Here is a 14,459-nt window from a genome sequence, read left to right as displayed (position 1 = left end):
ATATGCCTTGAGTGAAAGAAAGGCTGCTTCCTGCTGGCTATCAATGCCACTGGATGACACCACCATTGGCTATAAAAAGCAATAAACAAACAAAAAACACCCATTTATAAATGGGACTCAGATCCAGATGGGGAGTACGGAGTGCCTGAGAGCATTTAAGGTGACCCACTAGTCCTGCATTGCCTTATGAAGCATCAGTGTGGTAGTTTCTGTACATGGGGAGGGCAACAGGTTCAGGAAGGCTAGTTTAGCCCATCCTGCCAGGTACTAATGTAAGCAAAGAACAGGTGTGGACAGCACAGGTCATCTTTGCTAGTCCTGGGCACTCCATCTACCCCATCTGGAAAGTCCAAGGAAAAGTATGGCTGCATGGCAGGTAAGTTGTAAGCAAGCACAATTTGTGACACTACACAACATCATTACTGATCATAGGGCACATCTGTGAAGGCATCAACCTTAGCTTCCAATTTCCTGGCGCTGTGGAGCTTGAGCAAACATGTGAAAGCCTTAACTCTGGTCTTAAGCCAGCAATTGCTTTTTAATCCCTGAATTTCCCTGTTTTTGTTTTTTTTAAAGGAAAAATATTATTTGCGTTCAGGGGATGGGAAACACCCACAAATAAGCCATTAATGGGACAGATGTGTACAAAGGCTTACTTCTGAGTAAGCCTGCACAGGATTAAAAAAAGCCTTTCTTTTCCTCAGTGTCTTTACCAGTGATCTGTCAGGCAGAATGATTTCCTCAGCCCCACAATTACCCCACTGTTGTCTCAATCAACAGTTTCCTGGTACCCCTCTTCCACTATCAAGAATGCTGTCAGGGGAACTGCACTGGGCATGCTTGATTTATGTCCAGCCTCAGGATTCTAACATCTCAGGGAGTTTCCATGGATAGAGAAAGCTCTTCTTTGCAGACACTCACCTCCATGTGTAGAGGGAAAAAAGAACAGCAAGGGAGGAGAACTGAACTCATTCCCACTTCCTCTCCTTCAGCTAGAATTTACATGTGAGCAGAACAACTGACTAGGGCTAGATTCTTAGCCCAATCTTAATCGCCATATCTATAGTGTGAATGTGTGAATACCCCTTGTGTGAGACAAATACTTGCACACCCTTTTCCTACCACACAGAAAAGAACAGATTGGGGCCCTCACACTGTCTTTCTGCCTTCAAAAGGCAGCTTGTGGGCCCTAATCCACATATTTACTTTGCCTACTACATGGAAAATTAGGGATCAGGACCCTTGTATATTTCTGCTTTTGGAAAGGTGGTGTTTTACCACCTTTTACTTCCATTACCTGTGCATCCTCCCAATTCCCTTAGGATTAAATGGTGTTACTTTAAAGATATACCTAGTTTTCTCTCTTTTTTTAATGCAAAAATAAGCAAATGGGACCTAATATGGATTAGGACCCTAGAGAGGTAGGTAGGAAGCTTTAATCCATTGTCCTATGACTACAATTTGCCAAAATGACACTGTTGTTATGTAAATTGGAGGTGTGGGAGGTCCGATCTAGACTGAAACCAACGGAAGTGGTATGGTTAAATTGTACGTAAACCCACTAGGGTCCCAATCTGTTTAGTAACATTCCATAACTAAAGTAATAGGCATTGAGTAGATACAGTAGATTTCCTCTGTAAAACTTTTGAAAACATTGGAGTACCAGCAACATTCTAGATTCAGAATGAAGTTGAGCATACGGAACAGAAGTTTGCCAGCAGTTGCTGCAATAAGCTATACTGAAACCTTAATAAATCTTGAACTGCTGCTCAGAACTTTGCCAAACCAATGAAGGCACCTCCTCAACGAGCTTGAATGAAGTAATTAGTAGTTTTCACCAAAGTCTTAAAGAACTGTATGATATGCTGTGCCACAACTAAGCGTTAAAAGGGTAAATATTATTTTAGCACTTTTTAACTTGCTGTATTCATACCAATTTTTATTTGATCGATTTGAAATTTTGCACAATTGTGGGCCTCATTAGGTTTTATCATATATGCCAAGTTTCAAGTTATTAGCTCAACAGTATTCAATTTATAAGCAACAGAATGTAGAGGCAGAACCTCTTTGTGTATGTGTGTGACTCACTTTAACTAAAAGGGCACCCACTTACCCCTTTAATAAGCCTCCACTATACCCCACACCGCAAATATTGTGGTCTTTCTTCTATAGGAAAGCTAGGCAGCTGCTCTGCCACAGGGGGCCTCTGAGCTTACCCAGATTGTAACCCTCTGTACAGCCCTGGTGTTACCCATCCAAAGGCCTTGTGCCTCTGGTTTGCCTTTATTCCTTAATATGCCTTCCAGGAGACAGGAGGAGTTGAGAAAAAACAGGAGAGTAACAAGGGGAAGGTGATGCCGTTGCCTGCCCTTCCCCACCTCCCACCATCCCTAGTAAAACTCTGTGAATGAGGCAACGTGTTGCACAATAAAAGCCTCCCCTGGAAGCCCCCCAGCAGCAGAGTCAGCGCAACAATAGCTGCAGAAGCGAAAGCAGAAAGACCGACAGGCACACCCACCCACGCACCCGCCGCATTCCTGGACACTTCACCGCCATCGGCCTACACGCCTGCCTCAGCCACGCGTGGAAGGCACCTATGGGGCAAAGCGCCATCCAAATGACCGCATGACCCCAGTCCCCACACAGAAGGCAAGCGAAAAGGCTCCCCTCTCTGCACCTAGTCCTGCACAAATCATTATGGCACTGTGGCTGAGAAACCATTGGAGCACCCGTACGCTTCCCAGGAGAAGGATCTGGGCCTGCTGCTGTGGGAAGAGTGCCTCCGTCCGGACAAAATCCATCATATGTGAGAAAGCAGCCTTTTGCAGGGGGCACACGTGAACACAGAACAATGGAAGCTAGAAGGGCAGCCTCAAAGCACGCAATGCCACAAGCTGCCTCGTAGCTCCTGGGGAAGGGCCATATGGCAAGGAACAGCGCCTGGGGATACAGGTCTCGCCTTGGAGAGGCCCATGGTTGCTTTGACCCTGTGGGAGGCTGGGCTTTGGAGGCCCTGACACAAACAATGACATGAGGTGGGGGAAAGAGCACGACTAGAGCCCAGCCCATTGTTCCAGACAACACCCCGACCGGTCAGAGCCAGAAGAGAGCCCCAATATGGAACAACTCTATTAACCCCTTTCTCCTTCTCTAGCTCCATATGGACTCAGCTCTCTACGTGGAGCCATATTTCAGAGAAAAAGCAGATTCATTTGGATTTGTTTTATAATCATTTTATTTGAATTTTGTATATTGTGTCGAGCGCCCAAAGGCCAGAAAGGCAATTTAGGAATATGTCAAATAAATAATAATTCTATGATGTCCTTTCAAGCCTTGGCTATGGGCTCCCAGGGAACAGAGCTGCAAAGATACACATGCACATATTTGAGACTGTACAACGTAATAGCCCAGGTAACACATGCCCAGGATACCTGCCACCTATGCCGCCACCCATCTTCGTTTTGTGGTCTCCTGGTCAGTGTCCCAGATGAGCTGCTTTCCTGCCCCTTCTCCCACGCTCCACTTCAGGCAGCTCACATGTCGGGATCACCCTCACAAGAGCAGAGGGGAAGAGCTCCGCTCCGCTCCGGCTGGGCCGACTGGGAGGGGAGGGGAGGGGAGAGGAGGGGGGACATCCGAGCCCCCCCCCGTCAGCCTCCCCCCTCCCCCCACTGCTGTTACAGTGTTCGGAGGCGCCTCCGTCTCATCCATGGGCAGAGCTCAAGGCAGTTGCGGAGCGCTCCACTGCAGGACTCCGCTTAGGGGGGGGAGAGGGGAGGGGAGGGGTGCAATAAGTCCCCGCCCCGCATCCTCTCGATTTTAGTAAGTGGCCGCGGGGGGGGGCTGCTTTGCTCCCCCTGTAATTCAAGCCCCGGTTGATCACCTCTTCCGTGACATTTAATCCCCCTTGAGATGCGCTCGCACATCTGGCTCCCACCAGAGCCACAACATAGTGGCAATATTGCATCCAGCCCACCGCCGAATTTTCGTTTTGACTGCTTCGGGGACTTCAGGGAGCTTAAAATGCGGGGCTGCACATGCTCAGAGGATCCCCTCCCCTCCCCAGAAAGGGAAGGAAACCGGGGTCGGCAAGCGGCCGAGCGCCGAAGCCGCGGCACAGAATGGCGCCGGGGGGGGGGGGGTCGGGCTGGGGCGGGGGCGCCGCCGCGCAACGCAGGTAGCGCACAGCCGCCTCCGCCCGCCCCCCGCGACGTGCGCAAAGGCGCGCGCGCATGCGCCCCCGCCCTTCGCTTTCCCGCCCATCCGTGAGGGGGCTGCCCTCAGCCCGGAGCAGCCAATCAGCGCCTCCGCCGGCCAAACCACTAGCTCGGCGTCAGCCAATCCCTGCGCTCTCTGCGGCTCTCCTCCGTCGGGGAAAGAGGAGCCGCAAACTCGCCCGCCGGGCGGCCGGCCTGGCCTCTACGCGTCCTCAAGGGCACCGTCTGCTCGCTCTGCTCGCCCTTCGGACTGACAGGCTCAGACGAGGCTCAGCCGTATCGACCCGACCTGCGGAGCTCTTTTGCCTGCACTGCGCAGGCGCGGGGTGGGAGACAGGGGCGGTGCTCCCCGTTTAAGGGCGGGGCCCGTGCGTCGCGCAGCGCCCGCTGCCCGCGTGGCCACGGCCACGTGGTTGCTGCTGCGAAGCCGCTGGGCTCGGGCTGGCAGGCGCTGGGCTTCCTGAGTGGGCGAAGGCCTGGGAGACGCCTGGCAGCTGTTTCTTACTTTGCACATGCTCAGAGAGCAGCTCTGGGCTTCCCGCCCTCGCCGCCGCTCCTGGGAGCAGCTCCTTCTTGCTCCCGGGGCGGGCGCGGGCGATTCCTCGTGGGGGCTGCCGTCGCTGCGGGCTTGCCGGTCTGGAAAGGGGCGGGCAGCCTCTCGTGGGCTTTTCCTCCCTGGAAGCGGCGCAGGAGCAGCGGGCGAGCAGGCAGGGCGGACGCAGGGCCGGCTTCACAGGCGCGTCCTGCCCAGCAGCGCCTTTCTTGTGCAGCGCGAGCCTCCGGCGCCGCTTTCTCCTCTGTTCCCGCATCGCATCCGCGAACAAAATGAACTGAGAAATGTTTGGAAATATGCATCCTCAAACAAGGAACAAACTCGCGTTGAAAAAGTTGAGACACCTTTCAATGCATGCGGAATCTTCGGTAGCCCCTGAAATTCAAAGTGAACCTTCAGAAACAAGAACGATGGGTTTCCGACTCTTGATTAGAGGATTAACTTGAATTACACCAGAATTTAATGGCTGCATTGCTAACTAGGATGGAATAGGTTATAGTATAATGATGGCATTTCGATGACATTTAAACCTAACTGCTTATGTTTGGTGACAGCTAAGAAAGCACATGCAGTCTTGGGCTGCATTAACAATGCAGAGTGTTAAAATCGCATCAAGTAATGGTACCACTCTATTCTGCATCAATCCGGATGCATTTGCAGGCCTGTGTCTAGTTCTGATGCCCCATTTTAAGAAGGACATTGACAACTTGGAGCACATCAAGAGAAGAACAACCAGGATGGTGAGGGGTCTGGAAACCAAGTGCTCTGAGGAAGGAATGGAAGAACTGGCTATGTTCAGCCTGGAGCACTTTTCTGCAGCACTTCCTCAAAGGAGCATATATCGTTCTTTCTTGTTTTTATCCTCACAGCAATCTTGTGAGGTTGTCATAAGGCAACCCTGTTGTAAGGCTACAATTCTAAAAGCACTTATTAGGCAGTACATGTCATTCAACTCAATGAAATTTCTAAATAAATGTGCTTAGGACTGCACTGTTAAAGTAGTAAAATAGATTTAGGTTTGATAAAAGTTAAATACTGTAGATATTTCAACTCCCCCCTTCCATTTTTCAGTGGGAGGAGGGGAAATGAAGAAGAGGAAAAACAAGCAGTTTCCCCCTAATGGCATCCCAATTTCCAGAAATGGTATATCTCTAGCTAGGGAGTATCTCAGGCCATTGACACTGATCTCAGTGACTCCCTGCTGTTGGTGCCTACTAGTGTTTGACTTTTATCCTCTGCTGTAGCGATGGTGGGGTCGTAGAGGGACAGCTTCTGGATATTTCCCGACATTCCTTGGATGTTACTATCAGGAAGATGAGGCTCCTCATAAGGACACAAGAGGAAGCTGGGCCATCTGATCAAGGTGAACCATCTCATCACTAGTGGGGCCAACCAGGTGCCTCTGGGGAGTCCACAGACAGGACATGAGGGCAACCTGTCCTCCCTCGGTTCCCCACGAACACCTGGTACTGAGAAACCTGACAGTAGTCTATAGCCATCATGACTAGTAGTCCTTGATAGCCTTACCTTCCATGAATTTGACCTCATTTGCTCAAGGCCATGTACTTAGTGGAGGCACAGAAAGGATTGTTGCGACTCTGCCCCGGGGGACTTGTTCATCTTCCTCCCCATTAGGATACTGCCTCTCATCTTAGGACTTGCAGTGAAAAGTAAAACAAGGTCCTGCCCTGTAGGAGGGCCAGTGAATGGACATGCCTACGCTACAAGCCCATTATCCTCACCTAGGAATCCTTCTGGTTGCCATACACAGTATGGGAGCTAAAGATCTATAATGGAATCCTTTGTGCCTTCACACAAACGGCATTTCTCGGGGTTCCTGGCAGGTCAAGTTTGGACTCTTGCAGCTGAGGTAACTTGCATTTTTGGACTGGATGAGAGCAAACATACTAAAGCTTAATCCAGGCTATGCTGAACTAGGAATCAGTGTGCAGCCTGTCCTGGATGGGATTGCACTCCCTTTCAAGAAGCAGCAGGCCTGCAGATTGGGAAAACTGGGCTCTGCCTGTCTTTGTATAGCCAGGTGGCCAGTTGTTTTTTGCCAGCTGCGTTTTTATGCCAACTGTGCCCTCATCTTACGGAACCAAACCCAACCTTCCTCATCCACGCTTTTGATACCTCCAGGCTAGGTTACTATAATGTGCTATATGTGGGGCTGCCCTTGTACAAGGTCAGGAAGCTTCAGTTGGTTCAAAATGCACTTGACTGGAGGCATTACACCAATCTTGTTCCAGCTATCACAGGTTGGCTATTGGCTTCTGGGTTCAATTTGAGCCATGGTCGGGGATCAGAATATCTCATTCATTGTCTCCCTGTGTACCTGTAGCGACATTTGTTGCTATTTCCTGCTGTGTGCAGGAGAAGTTTTGCTGTAAACACCCACCCGGATGGGCCCTGTGGTTGCTTCTCTCCCTGCTCTACTCCTTCGTGTAATTGCAGCTTGTTGCAGAAGTGGAAGACTCCTGACTCCCGGGTTTGAAGGAGCTCTTTGCTTTCCCTCCTCCATCTCATATCTTTGTTGCTTATCTTTTCCCTCTAGTTCCACTTTCAATTGCTGTTCTTTCCTTTCCTCCGCCATGACTCTTAATCCGATTCTGTTCCTTCAGAATCTCTAAATGTGCTGGGTCTGTGATTTTTACCTCAGGGTTTTTCGCTACCCTCACTTCGCTAGACGCTTTCACCAGATGTTGTATCAACATCACTTTCAAATCCAGCACACTTCTTCCCTCATAAGAAGTGCTTAAAGCTTTGCACTTCTCCACAAGTGCCTCTTTCTTTATGCTCATGAATTCCATTTTTCCTCATAGTTTCTCTTGTACTTTAAATTCAAGAGGCTTCCCTCTTGTATCATTCACATTCAACACTTTCCTCTCATACCCCATTGCATATGCCACCACCTGTGGCATTCCTGTCCCTAACCCAGTGAGAATTCCCCTCCTCTAAAGCCTTTCTCACCCCAAGCATAAAAAAGAGGCACTTGTGGAGAAATGCAAAGCTTTAAGCACACATACTTGGTTCCGCTACCAGCAGGCCCAACCTGTATTCAGTCCTCTCTCTGTGAGGACACACAGACTTTGCTTTAACCTTATATTCTCTCTTCATTACTTCCCCCTTAAGTAGCCAAGAGCAGAAGGCGTCGGATTTTATAAACAAAGAAAACTTTATTAATTGCAATAATAAATTGTTGGATAATAAAGTAAGTCTTAAATGCCTCTATCTGTATGTGTTCTTTCATACATAATATTCCAAAATCACTCTCTCAAATAATCCTTAACACACACACACACACTTTCTGTTCTCAAACCTAAAATCCTATCTCTGATCTAAACCAAATCTCATCTTGTCCTTCTCCCATCCTATCTTGGTCTAAACCCTCTTACATCCTATCCCTGGTGCTATCTTGACGATGGCGCCCTCACGTTGGCGCTCATCCGAGGTTGTCCCCAAACAAAGGAGCGAGCATAGGAGTTTACATGCCAGGAGGAGTGCCCATGCACCGGGGGCCCTGTGCCTCCTCACATCCCAGTTTTGTTTTGACCTTTTTTCAGCTACTCCCCATGCTGGAGAAATGTGGAGGCAGGCCAGCGGTCTTTCGGCTCGCTAGCCCACTCCCTTCCCCCATCTGGGCAGATGGTGACCAATCAAGTTTCTAGGGTGATCAGATACACCAGAAAACCCAGAGACCTTGGGAAAAATGGAGATCTCTGGGGCAACTGGGACTGGCCCCCAATTTACTGGGAAAAAGGGCTGGAGGACGCATTCCCGGACTTCCGGGAATGCATCCTCCAGCCCCCACCCCCAGCACCAATCTGGTCTTCTCCTTGGCTGGCGTGATCACGCAGGCCCAGCAGAAGGCTGAGGACAAGGCCTAGATCGACTTGGGGGGCTGGGGGATGCGTTCCTGGACTTCTGGGAATGCGTCCCCCAGGCCCCCGGGCCAATCTAGCCTTCTGCTGGGTCAGCGCAATTGCGCCAGCCCAGCAGAAGGCCAAGGACTAGGCCTAGATCGGCCGGGGGAGGGGCCTGGGGGACGCGTCCCCAGAAGAGGAGGAGGAGGAGGAGGAGGAGAACCAGCAGCAGCAAGTAGCAGGTAAGGTGTGTGTGTGAGAGAGAAAGTGTTTGCGTGAATAGGGTCCCTGGTTATTTGAGTGAGTGGATGTGTGTGTGTGTGTGTGTGTGTGTGTGTTTTGGAGTGGGTGATCCTGAGTGTGTGTGCATGTGTGTTTGTGTGCTTGTGTGCTGGCACTGTGTGAGTGTATTGATGTGATGATGTCTGAATGGGATGCCTTGCTTTGAGTGAATGGATGCATGTGCATGTTTGCAGTGTTGTGTGGGGAGGGCTGTAGTTTTCTGTTTGAGTTGGGAGGGATGTTTTGGAGGTGATATTCCTATTAAATAATGCATTTTGACCCATAGACCTTCCTCGCCAATTTGTTTGATATAATTGGCATGATGTATATTTTGTAAAAATTGCTGATAATTGTTCATCCATCTTAAAAATCTTTTTAAAAATTAACAGGGTTGCCATTATCATCAACATCATGGATTTTAGGAAAGCTGATTTTAATAAACTCAGAACTATGATAAGTAAGGTCCCATGGCAAGTGAGCCTAATGAGAAAAGGAGTGCAGGATGGGTGGGAGTATTTAAAAAAGGAAATTTTAAAGGCACAGTTACAAACAATTCCAACAAGGAGAAAAGATAGAAGACAACAGAGGAAACCAATGTGACTCCACAAAAAGCTTAGAGATGACCTGAAAGCAAAAAGGGATACATAGAGGAAGTGGAAGGAAGGCCAGGCTACAAAAGAAGAGTACAGATATGTACAGAGATTTCTTCAGATATGTGATTAGTAAAAGACAGAGGAAAGAAATGGTGGTTCAACTGCTTAATAAGGATGCCAAATTGATAACAGATGACAAAGAAAAGCCATCTCAGACTCACAACCTTCCATCAATGTTTACACACTTTTCTGCCACCCACTTGTCAGATCCTTTCTTAGAGGCCTGAACAACCTTTCACTGCCTCTCAGAACTCAAACTCCTTCATGGGACTTACCTTTGGTATTAAAAATCCTTATGGCTCACCCCTTCGAGCCAATGGAAACCTGCACTCTCCAATTTCTCTCTTGGAAAGTCGTGTTTTTGATAGCCATCACCTCAGCTAGACTGGTCAGTGAACTCTCAGCTCTAAAAGTAGACCCTCCTTACCTGATGTTTCACAAGGAATCCGCGTCCTTGCGCCCGGACATCTCCTTCCTTACTAAGGTGGCATCTGACTTCCACTGCCAATATCGCTGCCAGCTTTCTTTCCCAATCCGACCTCTGACCTGGAAAGACAACTACATTCATTAGATGTGCGCAGGGCTCTCGCATTCTACAAGGCTAGAACTCAGCCCTTTGGTCCACACAGAGACTATTTGTCTGTTATGGAGAACCTAAAAAAGGCACACCAGTATCCAAACAACGAATCGCTGCCTGGATCCGCCAGACGATCCAGCTAGCATATCAGATCGCCAAAAGAGAACTTTCCGACCCAGGTTAAAGCATTCGCCAGAGGGATTCCCCTCTCCGATCTGTGCAAAGCAGCTACCTGGTCGTCGAATTCCACATTCATTAAACACTATAAGATGAATGTATACGCCAGATCCACCACTTGCTTTGGAAAGGCTGTACTTTCATCGGTTCTATAACGAGACACCTACCCACCTCCGGTAAGTGAGCTTGCTAATCGCCCCATTAAGTGTGATGCACAGAGACCACGAAGAAGAAATGCAGGTTGCTTACCTGTAACTGTAGTTCTTTGAGTGGTCATCTGTGCATTCACACTACCCCCCCCCCACCTTCCGAGCTTCGGTGTCAGTAAGTCTGTCAGTACCAAGGCACGGGTTCTCCCAAAGCCCGGGATCGACTGTTGGTCTTGAGGAACTGAGGGATTGGGCGGGAGCATCATATATATATCACATGTTGGTGGGGGAGGAGTTCCAGCCCCCCAAATTCTCAGCTATTAGAAGTCCGACTGAGGCTCTGTGCAGGCGCAGAGCCCCATTAAGTGTGAATGCACAGATGACCACTCGAAGAACAGCAGTTACAGATAAGCAACCTGCATTTTTGCTACCATAAAACCATGTGTCAGTTTGGCTGTGTCTCCTACTCTATTAGTTCATAAATAAACATTAAACCTTCAGCCTGCTATATTCACAGAAAAGCCTTTTCCAAATCTCCTTACCGTTTCCCTCTGCTATAAGGGAAAGGTTATACTTTTCTTTTTACCTCTTCCTCAGGTATTTAAATAGTGGTGCTTAGCCTGAGGGACGTGTGCACATTAAAGCCTTGTGTGTTAAGTAGTGGCTTCCCAAATGCAGTTATAAATTCAATATGTACAGACATGTAATGTCACACCACCATATAACAGGGCCTCCCAGTGCCGTCTCATACAGACATCTGAGAAGGATATGATGCTCAATGGTACCAAAAGCCACTGAGAGGTCCAGCAGAATTAATAGGGACCCGCTCCTCGTGTCCAGTCCCTGGCATGGGTTGTCCACCAAGGGGCCCCAAGCAGTTTTGCAGCATAATCAGGAGATTGAAAAGGATTTAGATAATCCACCTCATCTGGAAACCTCTGGAGCTGTCATGCCGCCTCACATTCCCTAGAACGGAACATAGGCTGGAAATAATCCAGTGCAGTGAGGTTCAAGGAGGGTTTTTAAAAGAAAGGTCTCACCTTTATACAAGATGGAATCACACCTTGTTGTAAAGAATCATAGAATCATAGAATAGCAGAGTTGGAAGGGGCCTACAAGGCCATCGAGTCCAACCCCCTGCTCAGTGCAGGAATCCACCCTAAAGCATCCCTGACAGATGGTTGTCCAGCTGCCTCTTGAATGCCTCTAGTGTGGGAGAGCCCACAACCTCCCTAGGTAGCTGATTCTACCGTCGCACTGCTCTAACAGGAAGTTTTTCCTGATGTCCAGCTGGAATCTGGCTTCCTTTAACTTGAGCCCGTTATTCCGTGTCCTGCACTCTGGGAGGATCGAGAAGAGATCCTGGCCCTCCTCTGTGTGACAACCTTTTAAGTATTTGAAGAGTGCTATCATGTCTCCCCTCAATCTTCTCTTCTCCAGGCTAAACATGCCCAGTTCTTTCAGTCTCTCTTCATAGGGCTTTGTTTCTAGACCTCTGATCATCCTGGTTGCCCTCCTCTGAACACGCTCCAGCTTGTTTGCGTCCTTCTTGAATTGTGGAGCCCAGAACTGGACGGAATACTCTAGATGAGGCCTAACCAGGGCCGAATAGAGAGGAACCAGTACCTCACGTGATTTGGAAGCTATACTTCTATTAATGCAGCCCAAAATAGCATTTGCCTTTCTTGCAGCCATATCGCACTGTTGGCTCATGGAAGTGTTCACCACTGCCCTTACACACTCGATGAGTATGCTCCACCCCCACCCCCACCCCAGGCTGCTCAGGGTTCCTGTCTACATCCTTGGTCTGTAGAAACTAAACAATATTGTTTATAACTGGACAAACAGAGGCCAAAGTTACATCCAGTGGACCTGCATCAATGGTGGCCTCTAAGTTGGCATGGATCTTGTTAAGCATCATTTCCTCAGTGGATTTGTGGAGTCCTCAAGACTGGCATCAGCGCTTCCTCAGTTGCTCCAGGCCACTGACTCTCCCTGCAGATGCAACAGCTGCCATGTGAGGAGACGCAAAGCAGCCATTTGGCCCCTCAGTCTCTGAGAAAGTGCCAGGAGCTCACCAGCACCCCCTGTAAGACCCTTTGCTTTGCTTCTGAAAGTGAGTACGCAGCGTGGCATCCACGGTTCTTGACAGTACTTAGGAATGGTCTATGCCTAATACGACACTTGTTCTTTAAAAAATAAAATTGTTCCCAGTGTCTAAATACGTTTTGTAATCACACCTTTCAGTACATCCACCTCTGTCTCCGTGTGAGACACCCCCCACCCCCCATGGCCACAATTCCCCCCCTAGTTGCTTTTCGGCCACCATGAGCCATGGACTGTTCTGAGCCCAGAAAGAGCAGTCAGGCTAGGAGGGGCTGAGGTGAATTTCCTGTGATAGTTTTCATTAACTAGCCATATCCTTGGCTGCATGGCTTCTAGCACTGACCATTAGCCTTGGATTTATTTAATCATGATGTGACCTGCCGTGCTGGGGATGAAGGCTAGCTGCCTTATCCCTCCATTTTGCCCACCCTTCCTCCTCTGGACTGGCCTTGAGAAACTCACTTCTTTTAAAAATGGCATTAGCCTGGCTTTGCCTGAGGGTGGCACCCTCCTCCCATCCCTTATTGATTGCAGAGTCATACGTTTTCCATAAATGAAACTATTTCTAACAGCTAACAATACATAATATTGTGTCAACTATGCCTTGTTTGTGTAACTTACTGTACCAGATAAGCCCCCCATGCAAGGGCGGGCGAAGCGAACAGTTGCTGACCCTTGGGGTGTTTTTTATGATAACAAGGAGCAGTGCGCCGAAGTAGGAAGTTGTTACCCTTGACCAGGCAGATTAGGGACCAGCTCTGTGAGTTTAGAAAGTGCAGAGCAACCTTGAGCAACTATTTATTTATTTATTTATTTATATAGCACCATCAGTGTACATGGTGCTGTACAGAGTAAAACAATAAAATAGCCAGCTGCATTCTGATGACTCTTTATTAATGAGAGGGGGAAGGGAGGTGTTTGGTTGCAGAGGCTTGAGTGCTTGGTGTACACTTTCCCCCCCAGAAAGGGGGTCTTTTGGTGAGGGTCGTTTGACCACCTTAACAGTTCCAATGAAGAAAGCCTGGGAGGGGAAACCAGGAGAAGATTTGTGTGTGAATGAACTTCACTCAGTTCTGTTACTGCAATCTCAGAGACACCCTGGGCCTTAATTCTAGGTGCATGTTGCTTCCCTGAGCAACTCTTTTGCCCCCAACTCTGCTTGATGGACTTTAGGGTTCTGGTAAATAACAAGTAGATCCCAGGAGTCTGCTCACCCCAGATTGTTTAATTATCACCTAATTCTGTTTATAGGCTCTCCTGTAACCAAATTCTCAGAGTGATTCCTAAGAAATAACCCAATTTAACATTAAATAACTATAGAAATATTTAAAACAGTATAAAGCAGTAGCAGATTTGGAACATTTCTGTCCCTCTTTACAATAAAACAACTTTCAAGATGGATAACTGTAAATTTATAACTATTTTTAAAAAACATATACAACCATAAAAGCAGCAATCAGCAGCACCATTGATGAAACACAAAGTACAGTGTTACAACATTAACCACTAAAAGCTCAGGAGAATAAAATGACCTTCACCTGGTGCCTGAAAGCAGATCAAGTCAGCACCAAGGAAAGTACCCTGCTGCCTGCCTGGGGGAGGGGAGAGGTCAGCATCCCGCCTTCTGTGTGACCCCACAGAAAGCTCTGTCTCTTTGCCTCCCGTTGAGCCACTGAAGGCAGGGACCACTAGACCAAGGCTTCTGATGAAGAACTAGGAAGGTTGGTACAAGACTAGTTGAGCTTTATAAATCAAACCAGCACCTTGAGATGTGCCTGAAAACAAATTGGAAGCCAGAGAGGACCTTTGGAAAATGGTAAGCTGTATTCCAATTGGCAAATTACAGTCAATAGTCTGGCAGTTGTATTCGGAACAATTT

This window comes from Elgaria multicarinata, chromosome 16, assembly GCF_023053635.1.
Source record: "Elgaria multicarinata webbii isolate HBS135686 ecotype San Diego chromosome 16, rElgMul1.1.pri, whole genome shotgun sequence".
Classification (NCBI taxonomy): Eukaryota; Metazoa; Chordata; class Lepidosauria; order Squamata; family Anguidae; genus Elgaria; species Elgaria multicarinata.
This window is presented reverse-complemented; position numbering follows the sequence as displayed.